Source organism: Symphalangus syndactylus, chromosome 2 (genome assembly GCF_028878055.3).
Source record: "Symphalangus syndactylus isolate Jambi chromosome 2, NHGRI_mSymSyn1-v2.1_pri, whole genome shotgun sequence".
NCBI lineage: Eukaryota > Metazoa > Chordata > Mammalia > Primates > Hylobatidae > Symphalangus > Symphalangus syndactylus.
In genome coordinates, this window is record NC_072424.2 from 112401449 (window position 1) to 112424225 (window position 22777).

At 42.2% G+C, this 22777-nt stretch overlaps 1 pseudogene; it reads right to left on the bottom strand.

The window, feature by feature from the left end:
• Positions 1 to 434: 434 nt before the first annotated feature.
• Positions 435 to 22777, bottom strand: part of LOC129462344 (protein FAM8A1-like) — a 125410-nt pseudogene continuing 103067 nt past the window's right edge.

The following is a 22777-nucleotide window of genomic DNA, read 5'->3' on the forward strand; positions in this document are numbered from 1 at the left end:
TCTTTGGTGGCTCCCCAGGAAGTGTGAACTAAAAGATGAGTTACATAGGTGTTTACAAAACACAACTGGACATTTTCTATTACTTTGGGATAAACCAAAATAAACTTTAAAATTTCATTTGGAGATTTCAAAGCTGAAAATGCTTTCAGCAAATTCTTAGATATTAAGAAAGTATATATTTTCCATTGTTTATAAAATAATTTGCCTTTTTGATCTAAAAATTTTAATACTTGAATTTAAATAGGTTTTTCTTCTGGAAAAGTTCTTTGGCATTCAAGCAAAATCAATACTTTCAGAGTAGTCACCTGCATCACACTGGAGTGACTGCTTTAATTTCTAAATCATCAATTGGTGTAACCCAGGGATACTGATAGCCTTGAGACATGATTTAGACTTGTCATTACAGTGTGTGGAAATCAGGGCTTTAGGGGGCATCATCTGACCCCATTTCTTTTTACCACAGTGGTCCCTGCTATAATGTCATAGGCTGTTCAATTATGCTGAAAAAACAGCAGTGTAATGAAAGCAGTGAAAAAAGAAGCAATCAAAAAATCCTTGATCAAAGCTCATATAGTGGACGTTGTAATGCTAACATTTGAGGAAGGAATCACTAAAACCCAACTTAGTGCAATAAGCACTGATGTCACAACTCGAAGCCCCAGCAGGAACTTCCCTGGGGTAGCTCCACCTGCTCCCCAAATGCAAATTATCTCATAGAAACAAACTAATAATCTGTATATAAGAGCCACAACCATCATTTTCTGCAAGTCTTCCATTGATGTGTCTTCATCTATTTATTCCAATATGTAATGCATAGCAAACTTAGAGATATCCTCTATCCCACTGAGGTGCATAATGCTTAAGACAATGGTTGCCTTTACAAAAAGAGAATAAAGAAATCCACCATCCTTGCCATAAATCTGTGGCCCAAGGATGGAATAACATATTCTCTCCTTGCCTGTCACCCAGTCTCGCTCAGGCTTCACCAAGGGGCTGTGGATCCTACCCTCGTCACTGGAGCAGCTCAGACGCCTGCACATGAGAAGCCTGGTGTCCCAGGCCCACGACTGGAGCAAGGGTGCTGATGCCAGCAGCTGCCCCCATGTCAGGCTCCACTGCCCAGGGGAAGGCAGCGCCGCCCGAAGGGAAGCTCTGTGGGCATGGCTGGGGGCTACAGTAGGTGGGGAAGGTGACTGGGCACCACGCCAGGTGAGGCAGCAGCAGCAAGACTGCCACAGCCAGCCATGCACCCTCCGGGAGCACCCATGGGTGCTCAGCCACTCCGGCCTCTCCCACAGTGCCATAGCTTCAGGCATTTTGCAGCCCACCTGCTCCTGCAGCCCCACATGGGAGCTGGAGGCCGTCTCCCTGCGCCTCCTGAGCTCGTGGGGTGGCTTCAACCCATCAGCAGCAGCGGCCCCGAGGCCCATGGCTGTGAGCTAGCCCCAGGGGGCTCCCGTGGGGGCATGGGATGGTGGCGGCAGGAGGGCCTCTCAGAAAAGGGACTTGTGGTCCCCTCCGCCCTTGCATGCCCAGGAGGGCAGCCTCGGGCCCCCTCGGGACCCCCGCCACTGTCGCTCCAGCAGCACCCCCTGTGCCACCTGCCACCACTCCGTCCCTATAGGCCCTTCCAAAATCTCCTCCAATTATTCCCCATCCATCCAACTCCACAGTCCCCCACTCCAGGAACCATGACGAAACTGTTTCACTGCACCAAACAGTGACAACAAATTCTGAGCACTAACTTTTACTCCCCTACTTCATAACAAGTGCTTTAAAAAACTTAAAGAAGCAGAATGTCTGCTTTTACTTTGTCCCATTGTTACCCTGGTTCTTCCCAGGCTCAGCTTCTTTTAGACATCCTCAGGTGCCCTTTGACAATGCATCCTCAGCTTTCATGTGCTCTGGCATTCCTTCACCAGGGTCTTTGTCACCCCACATTGGGCAGCTAGGAATGTTGAGGTGATCAGACCTAACACCAGGTCGTGGGAGCAACGAAGTCCGGCAGAGCCAGAGGAATGAGAAAAAGACAGTTTGAGAGAGAAAGTGGGACCAGGGGGCCATCGCGAGTGTGGAGGCTGCAAAGGCCCTGAGCTCTGGGAGCCCACACTATTTATTGGTGCTCAACAAACAAACAGGTGGTGAGGATGTGGGGGTTGATAGGAAACAGTGTATCAAGTGAATGAGAAACATATGGCTGCTTGAGATAATGGGAGTGCTAGAAGCAAGGAGCCAGCAAGTCTAGCAGACATGCAAGCCCTGCCTCAGCTTCTCTCCCAACACTCAGCTTTTCTCCCAACACTCAGCTTTTCTCCCAACAAGTGGTTGCCAAGAGCTGGGTATTGGGGGATAAGTTGACTACAAAAAGGCATGAAAAATCTTTTTGGGGCCAGGTGTGGTGGCTCACACTCCAGCACTTGGGAGGCTGAGGCAGGCAGATCACTTGACGTCAGAAATTCAAGACCGGCCTGTCCAACATGGTGAAATCCTGTCTCTACTAAAAATACAGAAATTAGCCAGGTGTGTTTGCAGCTGCCTGTAGTTACAGCTACTCAGGAGGCTGAGGCAGGAGAATTTCTTGAACCCAGGAGGTGGAGGTTACAGTGAGCCGAGACTGAAGCACTGCACTCCAGCTTGAGCAATAAGAGCAAAACCCCATCTCAAAAAAAAGAAAGAAAGAATTTTTTGGATCCAGGAAAATATTCTACATCTTGCTGGGGTGGTAGTCACCTAGCTGCATGCATTCATGAAAACTCAGAACTGTACACAAAAATGGTAAATCACACTGCATGTAAATTATACTTTAATTAAAAAAAATTTAAGGGTCCAGGCTCTGGAATCAGACTGCATTCAAACCTTTGCTTCTCCACATTTTGGCTGTGTGACCACAAGTTATATTGTAACCTTTCTGAGTCTAATTTTCTTGACTTGTAAAACACAGCTAATAACTGCAGAGGGTTGTTGGGAAAATTAAATAAAATAAGGTACGTAACTGTTTACCACGATGCCAGGCCATACAAGTGCACATTAAATGGTAAATATTACTATTTTTATCCTCCCGTTAAAGAGCAAAGAAGTTGTTTAGTGCAGAAGTTTCTAGAAAGAGTTGTGTGAATTTTTCTTTTAAATAGGAAATAGAAGTTTTTAGACAGCTTGTTAAGAACACTAGAGTCTCATAAAAAGAGGTCGTCTATTTTACTTTCTGGGTAAAATTTTATTCCCCCACAAAAATTCTTTTCAATTATTTCTCTAAAATATTGAAGATCAGCTCCAGAAGTCATTTGCTCATGTTTTTTGAGAGAATAATGGCCATATTGGGTAAGTTTGAGTCCTTGGAAAATAAACAGAAGAAAATGTGAATAAATAGATAAATAACCCTTCCGAATCTACACCCCAGTACTAGTTCCTGAAATATTAATTATACATTCATTCAACCAAAGAGCACCTCTATGTGCCTAATACTGACTGATTGCCCTAGGTGTTGAAGATTCAGCAGTCACCCAAGTAGGCAAAAAGTCCTTATCCATGGGGAGCTTTGGAGTTACATTCAATATGATTTTCTTTTCTTTTCTTTTTTTGAGACAAGGTCTTGCTCTGTTGCCCAGGCTGGAGTGCAGTGGCACCATCTCGGCTCACTGCAATCTCCGCCTCCTAGGTTCAAGCAATTTTCTGCCTCAGCCTCCCGAGCAGCTGAGACTACAGACACGCACCACCATGCTTGGCTAATTTTTTTGTATTTTTTGTAGAGACAGGATTTCACCATGTTGGCCAAGCTAGTCTCGAACTCCTGGCCTCAAGTGATCCACCCACCTCAGCCTCCCAAAGTGCTGGGATTACAGGCATGAGCCACTGCACCAGGCCTCAATGAGATTTTCTGAGTAAGCTTCCTAGGTATCCTGTCCACAGAGATTTGAATGAGACCCTTCTAGCCCCTAGACATTTAGAAACAATTATGAAGACATATCCCTCAACTACCTATCTCTTCTATTTAGTCCCACAACGTGTACCATTCTTCATTTTCTCCCTTACAGATTTTAGACCCCCTAAGACTGTGCCTGATAGCCCTCTTTTTAAGGAAATTTTTATCTTAAAATAATTAACAACTCACAGAAAATAGAAATGATAATACAGAGAGTCCAACGTACCCTTCACTCAGCTTCTTCCAATCATAAAATCTTATGTAACTATATATAGTACAGTATCAAAACCAAGAAGTTGGTATTGGTAAAATATTGTTAACTTGACAACTGGTCATATCCAGATTTAAACCCCTACTCCATGCCCATTGATTGAAACTCTCCTCAGCTCCTTGACCTTCCAGTACCTTTCTAGATGGGAAATAGTTTCTCCTCCTGTGGGGACCTGAAGCTGAGGACCCTAAGACTCAGCTGGACTGTTCACACTCCTCCAATCAGGCAGACTCTATTCAAATGCTGTTGTCCTAAATTCCTATTCTCAGTCTGCTGTATCTCTGCCAAAACCTTATGCCAGAATTTTATTTGAAACCACAAGGACACTTATTTTGACCTTACATCTCCTCTGTCCCCACAGGTCATTGTCTGAAATGTAAGCTTCTCATCGGTTTTCCCTACTCTCATCCTCAGATATCTCCATGTGTCCTTTTCACCAATCTAACCTTCCACTCTTTTCCTTTCTTCAACTTTTTTCAACTATACTTTCTGAAATTCCTATTTCACAGTAATTAAACTTTCTTACAGACAGACACACACGTACACACATACACACACACATCCCTAAACACATCTTCACAGAAAGACAATTGTATTCATTTGTTCTTGCATTGCTACAAAGAACTACCTAAGACTGGGTAACTTATAAAGAAAAGAGGTTTAATTGGCTCACAGTTCCCCGGGCTGTACAGGAAACATGGCTGGGGAAGCCTCAGGAAACTTACAACCATGTTGGAAGGCAAAGGGGAAGCAAGCATGTCCTACATGGCTGGAGCAGGAGGAAGAAAGTAAGCGGGGAGGTGCTACACACTTTTAAACAACCAGATCTCATGAGAACTCACTCACCATCACGAGATCAGCAAGGGGAAAATCTGCCCCCGTGATCCAATCACATCCCACCAGGCCCCACCTCCAACATTGGGGATTATAATTCAACATGAGATTTGACTGGGGACACAGAGCCAAACCATATCAACAACTTTACCATCTTATCTTCAGTAAAACTAGATTTCTTCACAGTCACCACCTCCCCAGAAAACGTTCTGAAGTGAAGGACGCTAAACCTTCCTCCACATCAGCAAACCCGTTCAAATGACAGTGCCATCAGCCAACTATGAGACTGTGGTGGCGTCAGTATCCTCACAGACCCTCAGATTTTCTTCCAAATCCTTGTTCCTCTATCCTTGCATGAAGACCCTCATGGCATCTGACTGTTCTGCCTCCTTCCTTCCTGATTGCTGTCCTCTACCAGCTGCTTGACATCCATCATAAACCTTGGTACCTGCTCATAGCGCACTTCTCTATCCCATGTCCTGCTATCACAATGATAACACCAGTGACCATTAGTGTCCATGTGGATGACATTTCCAACACTCTAGATTCCCAGGTTCTTGAATTTCTGAGTTCTAGTGGCCTTTACTTTCTCTAAACTCCAGCCTTTTATACCTACTGCCACATCCTAGACTGGGTTATAATCCAGAATCCTCCCACATGTGACACCTTGAGCTCTAATGCCTACTCTCTGAACTTACCTCATATATTTTGAAGTTTTTCACATTCACTAGTGCCTTTAAATCTATTTTTGGTGTTATATGTCTATTTCAAGTCCCCTGATGACTCCATTTTCTCCTAACAATCAATGTCTTCCTAAAGTCACTTCCTTTACTACCTAGTCTGGACCCCATGGTTGATGACTTGAATTCATCACCAACAACCAGGCACTCCCATTCTTATACTGTATGTTCTGTCAAAGTCCCAACACTGCATCACACTCAAAATCTCTGCTTTATTATTCTACAGCTAGAATGCTTACCACTGGCCTTAAGTGAAACCCTCAATGTCATTTGACGTATCTGTTTGCTTGCCCATAGTAAATTGCTGCTTTATCTTCCACTCTCTTTCAGACCTTCACCACCATTCTTCTCAGTTCCTCTATCCACAGTGTATCTTCACCATTTTCATTTTAATTAGACAGGTTCATGTTTAAGGGATCACTCTGATGTAGCAATGAGGTGAGTGTTGTGATAGCCAGGCTCCAAGATGACTCCAATGATCATAGCCTTTTGATATTCATGCCTTTCCATAGTCTCCTTCCTCCAACAGAACATGCATAACCAATAGAGTATGGTAGATGTGACAAAGGTAACTTTTGGGGCTAGGTTATAAAAGGAATTTCAGCTTCTGCCTTGGCATCTTGGACTGTTTGATCTGGTGCAAGCTAGGCTGCCAGGCCATGAGGGCATTCAAACAGTTCTGTAGAGTGGGTTACCAAGGAGGAACTGGGGCCTTCAACTAACAATCCCAACCAGTATGTGAGCCATTTGAGATTCACCTGGGAAGTGGATCCTCTAGTTCCAATCAAAGCTTCAGACAAGTGCAACTCCAGCCAGAATATTGAGTATGACTTCATCAGAGACCCCAAGACAGAACAACAGAGCTTAAGCTTCTCCTGCATTCCTGACCCACAGAAACTATAAGATAGTGTTTATTCATGTTGCTTTAAGATACACAGTCTTAAAATAATTTATAATGCAGACACTCATAATCAACACAGATGGGTTTAAGAGAACAAGACCAGAGGCATGCAGATTGGTAAAGAGGTCATAAAATAGTGCAGGCAAGTGCTGACAAAAGCTTGAATTAGAGCTGTGGGGTTCAGATGGAGAAGAGAGTAAAATCTAACAAATATTCAGGGATATAAATATGCACAAAACTGAGTGGATGTGGGTGTTCTGGGAGCATATAATTATTCTCAGCTTTCTAGCTTTGGTGGCTAGATGCCAAAAATTAAAATAGAATGTGCAGGAGGAAGAGTATGATTGGAGAGAAGGATAATGAGCTCAGAATTGTGACTTTGAATCTGAGGTGCACTGAGGTTCTCCGTGGATATGCCACCGAAGACCTCTACAGTGCCCATTTCATTGGCCCCTTTTCAGCCTTTAGCTTTCTGGAGTGCTCTGCCTCATCTGACACTGTTAATTGCTCATGACATCTGCACATTTTCTGCTTTCTTGGATCAATACTCTTCTGGTTCTTCTTGAATGCTCACATTTTCTCCCCAATCTCCCTTACCACTTCTTTCGCGCACCCAAATATTGGTGCTCCACAAGATTCCACCTCAACCTGCTACTCAACTTTCTCCAAAAGCTCTGCATGGTTTCCCAGAATCTAGGATTTGTTTCCTGGGATTCAGCAGAATGAGGTTTTTTGTTTTTTTTCAAGTGAAAGCAAGTTTGTTAAGAAAGTAAAAGAATAAAAGAATGGCTACTCCAGAGGCAGAGCAGAGGCATGAGCTGCTCAACTGAGTATATTTATTTCTTGATGATATGCTAAACAAGGGGTGCATTATTCATGAGTTTTCCAGGAAAGGGGTGGGTATTACTCAGAATCGAGGGTCCCTCCCTTTTTTAGACTACATAGGGCAATTTCCGAATGTTTGCCATAGCATTTGTAAACTGTCATGGCGCTGGTGGGAGTGTCTTTTAACATGCTAATGAATTATAATTAGAATACAATGAGCACTGAGGATGACCAGAAGTCACTTTCATCACTGTCTTGGTTTTGGTGGATTTTGGCCGGCTTCTTTACCACATCCTGTTTTATTGGCAGGGTCTTTGTGACCTGTATCTCATGCCCACCTCCTATCTCATCCTATAACTAAAAATGCCTAACCTCCTGGGAATGTATCCCAGTAGGTCTCAGTCTTATTTTACCCAGCCCCTATTCAAGATGGAATCACTCTGGGTTGAATGCCTCTGAAATACTCCCCTCTCCCTTTTACAAGGGGATCCTTAATCCTAAGGGTTGTAGAGAGACAAAGATATATCTTTTGTACCTTCTTCAGGTTGAATAAGGGCAATGATACAGCAGAATGAGGTTTTAAAATCAAATAACCTGATATATTGTCTCTTCTTACATCTATATATACAAGTTTCTAACTGACATAGTTATAATCTCCTTCAAATAAGTTATAATATCCTGGCCGGGCACGGTGGCTCACGCTTGTAATCCCAGCACTTTGGGAGGCCAAGGCGGGCGGATCACGAGGTCAGGAGATCGAGACCACGGTGAAACCCCGTCTCTACTAAAAATACAAAAAAATTAGCCGGGCGTGGTGGCGGGCGCCTGTAGTCCCAGCTGCTCGGAGAGGCTGAGGCAGGAGAATGGCGTGAACCCAGGAGGCGGAGCTTGCAGTGAGCCGAGATCGCGCCACTGCACTCCAGCCTGGGCGATAGAGCGAGACTCTGTCTCAAAAAAAAAAAAAAAAAAAAAAGAAGTTATAATATCCTGTTATTGTTGTAATGCTGTATATGTATGTGTGTCATGTATTTCTCTACCTATATCAGTAATATTGAGTAACTGTTAGGTTTGGGGGAGTGCATGGCAGTGGACCTCTAAGTCATTAGAATAGTTTGCAAATATTCCTGTTGCCCTTCTGGACATATAGAATTGAACTTCCATGCTTCTTTGTCCTTGAAACTAAAGTATGGCCATTTTCTTGCTTTGGCCAATAAAATGTGAAGAAAAGTGACACACGCAACTTCTGGCATGAAAGCATCAATAGCAACCACACCATTTACCATGTTCTCTTTCCTATACCTTGGTTCTAGGTCCCTGAATGACTATGGGGAGCTGAACTCCCTATGGATGTGCATTAAGTATAAATATGGGAAGGAAATATTCATTAGGTATGGGAGGGAATTATGCAAAGTCATTGGTTGGTTTGTTTTTGTTTTTCTTTTGCTATCATATTACTAGGTTATCCTCACTGATACAACTACAATAAAATTCCAAGTAATATAAGAGTATGTCTCCTGAAGTTCTGAGGCCCCTTGTGTCAAAGGAGTAATAGAAAGTTAATGATCTCAAATACCTAAGTTAACTAAGTACTGCTTATGTATCTACGGACCCTCCTAGGTAATACATACTGTGATGGTTAATACTGAGTGTCAACTTCATTAGATTGAGGGATACAGTGTATTACCCTGGGTGTGTCTGTGTGGGTATTGTCAAAGAGATTAATATTTGAATCAGTGTGCTGGAGAAGGCTGATCCACCCTTAATCTGGTGAGCACAACCTAATCAGCTGCCAGCAAATATAAAGCAGGCAGAAAAACGTGAAAAAGAGAGATGGGCCTAGCCTCCCAGCCTACATGTTTCTTCCATGCTGGATGCTTCCTGCCCTCAAACATCGGACTCCAGGTTCTTCAGTTTGGGGACTCAGACTGACTCTCCTTGCTCCTCAGCTTGCAGGCAGCCTATTGTGAGACCTTGTGATCATGTGAGTTAATACTTAATAAACTCCCCTTTATATCCTGTTAGTTCTGTCCCTCTAAGAGAACCCTGACTAACACACATACCAATCCCAGGAGTGGTAACTGAAGACTTCCTCCTCCTGTTTTCACACTTAAAGAAGAGATAATTAGTTGGTTTAAAGTTATTTTTTTCAATTTCAATTTTAAAACTTAGGCCAAGTACACAGAATACTTGAAACCTGTTTGGAACATCCTCTGGGCTCTCAAAAGTACATAGAATTTTAGGAAACCATCTAAATGTGCAAGATTATTTTTAAGGATATAGTAAAGCATTTAGTTCCTTGGTGGTAGTGGGATCAAGCTATGAAAAAACTATAAGAACCTAATTTTAATACAGTCCTTCTATTATCTCTATGTATTTATTAAATATCATTATTTTATAACAAGTTGCTATTTTGTTTTTTTTAATTGAGACAGAGTCTCTCTCCGTCACCCAGGCTGGAGTGCACAGTCTCAGCTTACTGCAACCTCCGCCTCCTGGGTTGAAGCAATTCTCCTACCTCAGCCTCCTGAGTACTGGGACTACAGGCGTGCACCACCACACCCGGCTCATTTTTGTATTTTTAGTAGAGATGGGGTTTCACCACATTGGCCAGACTGCTCTCGAACTCCTCACCTCAAGTGGTCCACCTGTCTCAGCCTCCCAAAGTGCTGGGATTACACGTGTGAGCCACCGCACTCAGCCGACAAATTGCTATTATTAATTTTTTCTTAATCTAGGTAAACTTTGGATGATATTAACCCAGGAAGATTTGTAGAATATAGGGTAGTTCATGTCAAAATGAGTTTTTCCAAGAGTTTACATATAATATTGCATGTATACCATTTTAAATAAAAATCCTATAAGAGTTTCTCAATTTGTATCATTTCACCACTTCACCATTTTGCTTATTCCCATACAAGGGAATTATGGATGAGGGCAAAAATGATAAATAAGGGATCACTGAAGCAAATGAAATCTTTCCAGAATACTGATGGGATCTTCAGTATGTCCATATCTTTCCTCAAATGGTTACATTAGCTATATTTTCCCAGAAGATTTTGAGAGAATTCTTAGACAGAATTTTTGAGCACTCTGAAGAACATATGATATGTGTCTTAGTCAGCTCAGGTGACTATAACAAATTACCACAGACTGGGTAGCTTAAACAACAGACATTAGTTTCTCACGATTATGGAAGCTAGGAAGTCCAAGATCAAGGCGCCAGTGTCGTTGGGTTCTGCTGAGGGCTCTCTCTCTCCTGACAGCCACCTTCTGGCTGTGTGCTCACATGGCTTTTCCCTGATGCATATACAGGAAGACTGAGAGGGAAATTTCTCTCTTCCTCTTCTTTAACCCTTTTCCCATTTAGAAAAAAAAAAAAAATGCAGCTTGCTGCCAGTGCTCATTGAATTTTACATAAACATGCTCTTTGGGACTGAAGCAAATCTGATTTTCAATGTGAAAATAAAATAGAAAAACTGCTCTTGGAGTTATTTCTAAACAGAACTAACATCAGAATCATCTGAATCATCAGAATTATCTATTTTGGAAAAATCAGTTTCATCAAATGAATCTATGGCCAACAACTGCTTGAGAATGATGTTAACATCACGTGTAGGAATGCTACGTTTTCTAGGATTTGACATTTTCAGCAATCGAGAATTACTATATTTTGTAAATAGAAGTACCACTACTACAAACAGAATACTATAAAAAGAATGATGTCTTTTGTTTCCAAAGTTGATACACTAGAGCAATGCCAAAATAATAATAAAAGTGAGATATTTCGTGGCAAATTATCTTGGGGTAAACGCTGTAGCCACAAGCACTTCTGGTGAGTATTCTCAGGGCAAACGGGAAAAGGGTTAAGAACATTGACTCCATTATGAGGATTTACCTCCATGACCTAATTTAAACCTAATTACCTCCCCAAAGCCCTATTTTCAAATATCATCCCATTAGGGGTGAGGGCTTTAACATATGACTTTGGGGTAGGGACACCAACATTCTGGTCATAAAATGATATATTATAACACTCTTTCACAGTCATATTGTAGATCAACTTAGGCATTGTTAAGCAAAGAATTTAATATCTAGATAACTGAGGTTAAAAAAAAAACTTGGTCTTGAGAGAAGAAGTCATCTTCTTTTTGTCTGAATTATTAGATTGCTTACTTACAATAAAACATATTGACCAAGTGATAAGCCAGCTCCACAACGAACCCGTAAATGTGTGCAATGATAAAAAGGGCCTAGACAAGAAAGTTTCCAAACCCTAAAGACTAGATCGAATGAGCTACATATGAGACTATGTGGTTAGGGCAATCTGACCATGTGCAATCTCAACCCCTAATGTATTTTCTCATTACACAGTTAAAGAAATGTTGCATAAAAAGTTATCCATAATACAAAAGCTACCATTAGGAAGCATGGTAGAACTATTGGTTTTAATTTAAATAATGCATAAGCTTACTTACTATTATAAATGAATCTTTGGTGTTCTGACAATTTATTACACTGTGCTTGGTATTTAGTACAATATACAAATTTCCTTTCTCTAGCAGATAAACAAGTCATTTCTCAACAAGAGATAAAACAGTGGACAAGATTTCACTCTAGGGGTGGCCCCAGGCAAATGAATAGAGTCATGGTACAGCTACTAAATGTTCGAGGAGGGCAAATGTCAGGAGTTATGGACATATTCGGGGGCACCCGACCCTGTCTAGAAGTTTTGGGAAAATCTTCCTGGAGGGAGTGCTATGCAACTGAGTACGGTTTAGTCATGTGAATAAATGGGGGTGGGAGTAGGGTGTTCAAGAGGAGGGCTGGAGTATTCTAAGCAGAAGAAAGGAGACAAGGCAACTGGAGGGGAAGATCTCGCACACTAAGGGAAAAGCACATGCTTGCATACTCCAGGAGCACAGTCTGAGATGGTGCGGAGTGCCCAGAGATGAAACTGGAGGTATCCAATTTAAATGGTACCTGTACATTCATGTTTGGTTTTTCAACACATCTAGGTATTAGCTGAGTCATCCAATAAACTTTTGGTATTTTTAAAATGCTACCTTGATCTCAAGATGGAGAATACCAGAGGCTGAGGGGTGGGGGAGATTGAGGAGGTGTTAGTCAAAGATTACAAAATGTCAGCTAGATAGGAGGAATAAGTTCAAGAAATCTATTGTACATCATGGTAACTACAGTCAATAACAGTACATTATGTACTTGAAAATTGCTAAGAGATTAGGTTTTAAGTGTTCTCACACCCCCAAAATTATAAGGATGTGAGGTCATGCATATGTTAATTAGCCTGATTTGGCCATTCCATAATGTATGTAGATAATATCAAAACATCATGTTGTACATTATAAATATATAAAATTTTTGTCAATTTAAAAAGAGAAACATTTCTTAAAAGATCAAGAGTAGCTTCATTTTACTTCTATAACCATAATATATTTGCCATTTAAAATCTGCCTAGTTTTTCTTAATAATATTTCCATTCATGTCTCAAGAGTTTAGGTACTATTCTTTGATTTTTGTTTTTGTTCTTGTTTAATTTAACCCAACGTTATTGACATGTTGGAGCAATTGATCAACTGTCAGCTATAAATACTTTCTAGGTCTTAAATTCACATGAAATATTTAACATTTTATTGAATATCATCAGTAGTTGGTACAAAACAGGAAAGAAAATATCCATTTAGTGTTCATTCAACAAATATTTAGAGTGCCCACTATGTGCCAGGCACTGTGCTAACACCAGAGAAAGAGCAGTAAACAAAAAAGAGGGAAATTATGGAGGTTACTTTTTAGAAGACAAACAAAAATACACAGACACACACACAAAACCAGGATTTGTGAGTAAAATATATCATATGTGATGGCAAACACTATCTTAAGTATGGGATCAAGATTAACACCACCAGTGATATCACATGGCTGGCAGGGATGTCCTGCTGTCGTGTAATAAGAAAGGGCACTTTCCCACTGTGCTAGCTTTCTAAAATCCAGAGCCCCAGGCTAATCATAAGAAAATACACAAACCCAAATTGAGGGAGGTTTCTCAAAATACTTACTACTCATCAGAATTGTCAATGTCATGAAAAACAAGGAAAGATTGAGAATCATAAATCTCAAATCTTAGGAGACTATGGAAACATAAAAACTTAATGCAACATAGTATCCTGGGTGGGACTTTGTAACAGAAAAAAGGTAATGGAAAAACGGGTCAAATCCAAAGAAAGTCTGGGGTTTAGTTGATAGAAATGTACTAATGTTGGTTTATTAGCTTTGACAAATATATCAGGGTATATGTGAGATAACATTAGGGAAACTTAAACTGGCTGAGGGGAGTCTGTGAGAATTCTCTGTACTATCTTTACAACTTTTCTATAAATCTAAGCCATCCCCAAAGAAAAAAGTCTATTATTCATATACAACCTCTACAACATAAAGAAAAATATGTAATATAAGAAAAAACATAACAAAAATGTGCAAGATCATTATGAGAAAATTATAAAACTATCAAACATTAATGATGACCTAAATAAATGGAGAGAAATGCCATTTTATGCATAGAAACTTTCAATGTAATAAGAATGTCAGTTCTCCCTAAATTAATCTATAAGTTCAATATAATTTCAATCAAAATGCTGATAAAATTTTTCACAGATCTCAAGAAACTGATTCTAAAAAGCATATGAAAAAGCAAGGAGACAAGCAAAGCCAATTCCAATATCAAAGAAGAGAAGTGATCATAAAGCTGCAGTAAGTAAAGCAGTGTGGCATTTTTATAGATGTTGGCAAATAAAACCAGTGGAACAGGCCTGGCACTGTGGCTCACACCTGTAATCCTAGCACTTTGGGAGGCCGAGGTGGGCAGATCACCTGAGGTCGGGAGTTAAGAGACTAGCCTGGCCAACATGGAGAAACCCCATCTGTACTAAAAATACAAAAATTAGCTGGGCCTGGTGGTGCATGCCTGTAATCCCAGCTACTCAGGAGGCTAAGGCAGGAAAATCACTTGAACCTGGGAGGCCGAGGTTGCCGTGAGCCGAGATTGCGCCACTGCACTCCAGCCTGGGTAGCAAAGCAAGACTCCGTCTAAAAAAAAAAAAAAAAAAAAAAAAAAAAAATTCCGAAAATTATCTGGGCATGGTTGAGGGCTCCTGTAATCCCAGCTACTCATGAAGCTGAGGCAGGAGAATTGCTTGAACCCAGGAGGCAGAGGTTGCAGTGAGCCAAGATCACGCCACCACACTCCAGCCTGGGTGACAGAGTGAGACTCCATCTCAAAAAAAAAAAAAAAAAACCAACAAAACAAAACAAACAAAAAACCAGTGGAACAGGATAAAAACACCAGAAACAAATATGTATATGCATACATCCATGAATACACATATAAATATATGCATATGTATGGAGAGAAAGCAGAGAAAGTTAGATTTGCTAATAAATAAATAAGAGAAAGGTGGGTATGCAGTGGAGAAGGGGTGGAGGCAGAGATTTTCAACGGCAAGGCCATGGAAAGCATCGGAGAAGGTGACTTACGAGGAGAGACCTGAGTGGAGGGAGGTAGCCACACACAGGGATCTGGGGAAAGAGCACTGGGCAGAGAGACCAGCAAGTACGAAACACCCTGAGGCAGAAGCCCACCTGCAGTGTCTGAGGAACAGCAAAAAAGACAGTAAGGTTGGAGAAAAGTGAAAAAGGAGGGGGGAAGTCACTGAAGAGTCAGAGAGGTAGTGGGGGAAACCAGCCATGTGGGGTCTCATGGGTCAGACCCTAAGTGAGGCAGGAACATTAGAAGGCTTTGAACAGAGGAGTGACATGATCAAAATGTATTCCGGCCGTCATTTTCAAAATAGACAAGGACAAGCAGGGAAGCAGAGTTGGTCCAAAGTAGCAAGAGTGATGAGAAGGGTTAAATCCTGATGACATTTCAAATGTAGAACTGACTAGATCTGTTGACAGACTAGATATGGGAAAAGCAAGGATGACTCCGAGCGTTTTGGCCTGAGCAGTGGAAGAATGAAATTGTTATTACTGAAGAGGCGAAAGAATACTGGAGAAGCCGGTTTAGCGGAAAGAATGGAAGCTCAGTTTTGAACAGGTTCAGTTGGGAATGCCTGTAAGACATCCATGTGAAAATGTGGGTAGGCAGTCGGATGAATAAGTCTGTATTTTACCAGAGAATCTTGACTAGAGATATAAGATTTGGGAATCAAGTAAGCAAATAAGTGGAATTTAAAGCCACATGATTCGATAGTATTACAGGGTGATTATAAATATTAATGTGTAAGTGGATCACCTGGAAATCTTGTTTAAATGCAGATTCTGAGTCAGTAGGTCTGGGGTAGGACATGTCTAACACTCTACGAGGTGAAGCTGACATTGCTAGCTCCCAACTTTGGCTAGTAGGAAGGACCTAAGAGATGAGAGCAGATGAAAAAAAGAGATACATAGTCTGGCCAGGCACAGTGGCTCGTGCCTGTAATCCCAACACTTTGGGAGGCCAAGGTGGATGGATTGCTTGAGCCCAAGAGTTTGAGACCAGCCTTTGCAACAGGGCGAAACCCCATCTCTACAAAAAATACAAAATTTAGCCAGGCGTGGTGGCATGCACCTGTACTTCCAGCTACTCAGAAGGCTGAAGTGGGAGGCTCACTTTAACCTGGGAGGTGGTGGTTGCAGTGAGCCACGATTGTGCCACTGCACTCCAGCCTGGGCTAGGCAATAGAGTGAGACTCTGTCTAGAAAAAAAAAAAAAGAGCGACAGAGATACAGTCTGAATTCTGAGGTTCTCCAACACTGAGAGGTTGGATAATCAGCAAAGGAGACCAAGGATAAAGAGCCAGAGGCAAATGAAAAAGCAGGTATGTGCATTGTCCCAGAAGAAAGAGGAAGTGATCCACTCTGCACATGCTTCTGATAGGTCATGCAGGATGAGGACTGAGAACTGATCATTGGGTTTAGCAGTGCATTTAAGTCATCAGTGACTGACAAGAACAACTGCAGGGGTGCATCTGACTGGGATGGGTTCAAGAGAGAAGGGGAGAGGAGAAATTAGAGGCAGCTGATACAGTCAACGCTTTCAAGGAGCTTTGCTCTAAAGGGAATAAGAAAAATAAAGATATAACTGAAGGATAAAGAAAGGTCAAAATAAGATCTTTTAAGGTGGGAGGAAAAAATATTTTTATGCCAATGCGAACAATCAGCAGAAAGAAATCAATGATGCAGGGAGATGGGGAAAATGCTGGAACAGTGTGCTAGAGTGGGTAAGAGGAAAATGTGAGCTAGTGCTTGAGTGAAGGCACTGGCTTTACCAGGGGAACAGCAGGCCATAGTTTCAAGCAATCTAGAATTCATAGGCTTCTAGACAGGTAGGTGAGGAGATGCAGGGAGGATGGGAGCAATCTCCTCTGATTGCATCTTTTTTTTTCCATTGAAATAGAAGTAGGATTATTAGCTAAGAGTGAGAATGGGGGAAGTTTGAGGCTAGAGAAGAAAGAATGAACTACTCACCTAAGAGAGTGGGAAAATGACTGGATTAGAGAAATCCAGTGTGATTACTGGGCAGGGCAGCATTAAGTGCCCACTTGAGATTAACAGTCGGGAATTTAAAGTGAGGCCAGTCAGACTGGCTGTTGTTCTTCTCCAGCCACATTCAGCCCTGTGGGTCAAAACCCAGAGAAAGCAGAGCTGGATCAGCAAGACTGTGGTTTAACCACAAAAATCAATTTAAAAAGTCTCATGTGAGTCAACAACCATGCCAGACACTGACATCACAATAATACAATAATAATAACAATTAGAGAACTTTTCATATATGCCAAACAACATGCTGAGCTCTCTATCAAAAAGAACATTCACAAAAAAAGCCTATGACAGAGAAGGAGTGCTATTAGCACCATTTTGTAAATGAAGGAACTGAGGCTAAAGTGAACAAATAGCTCGCTCAAACTCATACATTTAGTAACAGAAATAACTGAGAGTTGAACCCAGTGTTCTTGGTCAGCTCCGAGACTCGTGAGGACACTCACTAGAAAAGGGGTTGGAGTCCTGAGCAAAACATGCTACAGGAAGCCCAGGAACACAGAACAAGCTACTTTTATTTTAAAAACTAAAAAAAAAAAAAAAAAAAAAAAAAAATAGAAAAAAAATTCATATACTTGTAACAAAAATCAGTGGATCTGAAGATCTAATGGACAGTGCACACTTCCATATGTATGAATATATTAATCATTTGTGCTCTAGTCGAATGGCTGTTACCCCAGATATGACAGCAGGGATGCCCTCCCCGCACCTTGGGAGTGACCCAGAATGACTGTGCTTCTTATGCAGCGACTTCAGGAGTCCACGACCTTGGCCACCCATGCAGGTGTCCCACAAATTCCCTCCTCAAAGATATTTTGGGAGACAACGAATTTCAGGACTTCAAATGTGTGCCTTTATCTTGATATCACTTCTATAGCTTTAGATACCAGAGTCTATAATGGGTAAAATAAGTGAAAAGAGTTTTCTTATGTCAGGTTTATTTTAGGGACTCCTAATATAACGGTTTGGAAGGTCCTTTCTTGAAATGGCTCTTATGGAAAGGAAACCCAGAAACTAATTCTGTAATGCTTTCTTTGGAAAAATGGCTACTAACTTCTAGCGCAAAAGACCAGACAGGTATCTGTATGTTCTATTTGGGCCTACGATGTGCCAGACTGGGCAAGCCAGTTTACAAATGTGTTCTTATTTAGTCTGCTCATCAGCCCTGGGAAGTGGCATTTGGGGCTTGATAAATTGCCCAACGGCTCTCAGGTAGAAGAAGACAGAGCTAGGATTCTAACCCACCACTTAAATAAAGCCCTCAGCCAATCAACAGGAGACAAACTACCTTGATTAGCTTCTTTTTTTTCCCATTTCTTCTCCCTCTTCTTTGCCTAGCAGAATCTCCTCTCAAAGCTTTAGAAATGACTCAACTTTTTCAACACAATCCAAAAGTATGCTTCAAACCTTTGTTCTTTTTCCCCTAAATCAGAAAACAAAACTTTACTAGCAGGTGAGTTTTCTCCTAGGCACTTTGTGGACTATAAATGAGACCACAAATAATAATAACAGACAAGAAAACAAATAGATAATGGCAACTGCCCAGGCTGCCAGGCAGTGTGCAGTGGCCAGTTGAGCCTCGCCATTCTTTAAAGATATAAAGTCTTGCTCTCCAGGTGCAGGAAAATTAATAAATACCTTTGGGGTAATTAGGGGCTGCTCCACCCACATGATGAAGGGGTGCCGTGAATTTCATTCTCCAGCCCTCTCACCTAAGACACGCTTACACTAGGTGTTCCATAAAAGTTTTATGAAGCTAATTCCCGTTACAAAGAAAGGTCCTGCAGACAGATGGGAATGTAATAGTGCTTTAGCTAAGATGCCATATTCAAGGCAGCACATGGATATGTAAATTTATGCTTCCCTTGGGAAAGGCAAAGAAAGCCAAGATGCCATAAAGAATGGAAATATGCTCTGAAGGCTGATGGAATCTCTGAAGTTCCTCCAGTTTGTCCGGAGCTGCTTTCCTGGAGCAGGTCTTCCACGGTCCACAGGTGTGCACATTCTAAGAACCTGGTCAGGGAGCTCCAGCAGCCCTTTCTGCCAGCAACTGAGTTCTCCCCCAGTTCTTATACACCTCTGAGTCAAGCCTTAGGGTACTGTCCAGGTGCCAAGAACATCCAGTCTCCACAGTGGGGAAATCACATCCTTAACATAACAAGATTAACTAGGAGGACAGGTGAGGTAAACCATGCATTTGTTCCAAGCTGGTGTATCGCCCTGCCCAGCAACAGCTCTGACGCCATGTCAAACTGGCTGGAGCTGCTTCCTGGCAGAAGTCCTCAGTGACTCAATTCAGAAGGAAGACTAACACAAGATGAGAGAAAAAGTTGTCAGTTTCCAAACCTTCTTCAGGGGATCAAGAAGCTAAAGTCACACAGTGTTAATAAAGCCCTTTGGAAAATCACAGAGAACAGAATAAACAAACAGGAGAGTCAGAGTGGATTTTTCTTTTGCTGGTGTGTTTCAGTGTCATTGAAAAAAAACAGAGCCCACTCTCCAGGCACTGACAACCAAGGACTGACCCCCATGAGTCCACGGCTCTGAAATTTGCACAGTGGCCAGCTTGCTATTGAGTTTGCGCATCTTCCCCTCCTGGGTTCCTCTGTGTCTGCCTGACTGACCTCCAGTGGAGCCTTTCAATCAGTAAGGTTCTCTTGATGAGAAAGGTTCCCTTGTGCTGCTCAGGATCCCAGGCTCCCAGGCGTTTCTTTCTGATCCTCCCTGGTAAACTCATGTGACTGGGGGAACTTGCTAGCTCATTTGTTTTCACAATAGGACGGCTTTCTCGCAAAAGCATCCCAAAGACTCAATCATTTAGGATTCCAAGTTTTTATTCTTAAGGAGAACAGCAGCCCTTTAAAATGTGCCTTGCATCAGAGAGAGGTGACGAGACAACTGAGGGAGGTAATGGTGGGTAAAACCTTTAAAAAACGGACAAGTAATTCCATTAAAGTAATTAGGGCAAAGGTCCTAAAAGAGACCATGTTAAGAAACCTGATTCAAGTGCTGTAATTTAGCTAAGTGTATTGTTAAGTAATTCCAAGATTACTCAGCAGCTTACTATCCACTTTTGGAGTTTCCCTTGATAAGATGTTTCCTTAATGAACTTGCAGGTGCTCATCTTCCTAAACCTGAGAAGGTTGGAAAAAAAAGTATCACAACCAGAGAGAGTGGGATAATTTTCTCTGCCCTTACCTCTCTATAAGAAATGTCCCCCTAACCACCACCTCCCTTACCCTTTAGATGCCTCTTCATTCTAGTTTAATAGTCTTTGATTTCAAGGAACAGAAATCCACTGAAATTAATTCAAACAAAGAGAGAAGGAGAAAGAGGATTACATAAAAGACCGCCCACCAAGCTCAGCAGAATCACATGCAAATTGGAGCTGGAACCTCAGAGGGTCTCAGAAATGGGGCTGTTCCTCTGCCGCCTCTCTCTGCACCATTGTGTCTTGTATTTCTGCTTCTCGTGCACATCCCTTCCATTCTCCTCACTGCCTCTGCTTCCTGAACTTCCTGGGAGACAGAATAGTGCCTGCAGACATTTCATAAACTAGCTTGAGAATTGCCTTAGCTGCTCTGCCAGTTACTAGCCGTGTGACCTTAGGAAAGTGATCGCATCTAAGACTTGGTTTCCTCATTTTCTTTCTTTCTTTCTTTTTTTTTTTGAGACGGAGTCTTGCTCTGTCGCCCAGGCTGGAGTGCAGTGGCGCAATCTCGGCTCAATGCAAGCTCCGCCTCCCGGGTTCACGCCATTCTCCTGCCTCAGCCTCTCCGAGTAGCTGGGACTACAGGCGCCCGCCACCACGCCCGGCTAATTTTTTTGTATTTTTAGTAGAGACGGGGTTTCACCGTGGTCTCGATCTCCTGACCTCGTGATCCGCCTGCCTCGGCCTCCCAAAGTGCTGGGATTACAAGAGTGAACCACTGCGCCCGGCCGGTTTCCTCCTTTTCTAATGAAGATAGCGCTATTGCCCACCTGATAGGATTAGTCCAGTGCTTGGCACACAGGAAGCATGTCAGAAGTTGCAGCAACTAGCATTATCATTGTGGCTGCTGCTGTTGTCACTGCTTATAGTTACTTCTCCTAATTCGAGTTGGCCCATAGCTTTGGCTTTGCAGGACACAAAGGCAACCTACTCCCTGGCAACCTTGCATTCTAGCTCCCCCAGAGAACAGTCCTGGTTTATGGTATTCTCAATAAAGCTCACATTGGTGCTTGCCATGGTTCCATCAGCTGTAGCCAGGGAGGATGGTGGCTATGCTAGAGCAATATTGTCACCCAAGCTCTCATCAGAAGGGTCTGTTAGTGAGGGATGCTCCTAAGGAAGCATGCTTTGAATGTGACACCCCCAAAACATACATACTACATTCTTCCATGAACTTTAAAACAAAGCTAAATATTTTTTAGCTTTTCTTAAAGCTATTATTCTTAAAGCTTCTTATTTTCTGTTAGGAGTCCAGTATAGCATGAATACCGTCAGGAAATACTTTCGATTCGGAAGGTCTCATATATCTTTTTTTTAATGTTAGGGGGAAATCCTCTCAGAGGTTGATGCTGGGCCCCAAAATACCTGTCAGCCCTGAGAGTCTGTTCTCTTCTCTCTTAAAATCCACACAGTTCACATCAGTGAGCCTGTGTCTGCCAGACACCTGCTGTCCTGTGACTGGTGTCCAACTCACCCCACAGCATGTTTCTTTCTTTTTAATGCCCCAAACCAAAATCAATAGCTTTTATTAATAAACGACATCTTCTTTCTTCCTTCCTTCTTTCCTTCCTTCTTTCCTTCCTTCCTTCCTTTCCTTCCTTCCTTTTCTTTCTCTTTCTCTCTCTCTCTTTTTCTTTCTTGCTATCTTTCTTCTTTTTGACAGGGTCTCACTCTGTCATCCAGGCTGGAGTGCACTGGCAAGATCTCGGCTCACTGCCGCCTCTGCCTCCCGGATTCAATTGATTCTTCTGCCTCAGCCTCCTGAGTAGCTGGAACTACAGGCACACGCCACCACACCTGGCTAATTTTTGTATTTTTAGTAGAGACGGGGTTTCATCATCTTGGCCAGGCTGATCTTGAACTCCTGACCTCGTGATCTGCCTGCCTGGGCCTCCCAAAGTGCTGGCATTACAGGCGTGAACCACTGCACCCAGCCACAACATCTTCTTTCTATACACTGGTTTCTTATATGTGATCAGTACTTGGCTGTGCCTACACTTTCTGCTCACTGATCATAATGGATGCTTCACTTGAATATTAAACCCAGAGCTCAGCCACATTTCCCCCTCCAATTTCCCTGTGATTTAAGTAGCCTGTCCAGACATGCTCTAACCACAGGTGCCCACAGTGCCCTCCTGCACCTCGATTACTCTTGACTTCATGGCCACAGCTGACAAACAGCACCTGAACCTAGGATCATGGCAACTTAGAATGCCTGAGTCAGTTTCTGTTAGATTCACAACTATGGAGATGGTTGAAAGGACAGATAGCCTTCAGAAGGCAGTTGGTTTGGGGTGACCTGGGCATTTTTTTCACTATATCAATATTCAAGAGATGTAAATTTTTTTAATTTAAAACTAAGATAATATGCCTACAGTAAAGTTCACTCTCTTTAGTGTACAGTTGTCAGATTTTGACATCACATACGAGTCATGTAACCACCACTATAACAAGATGCAGAACAGTTTCATCATCTGGAAAT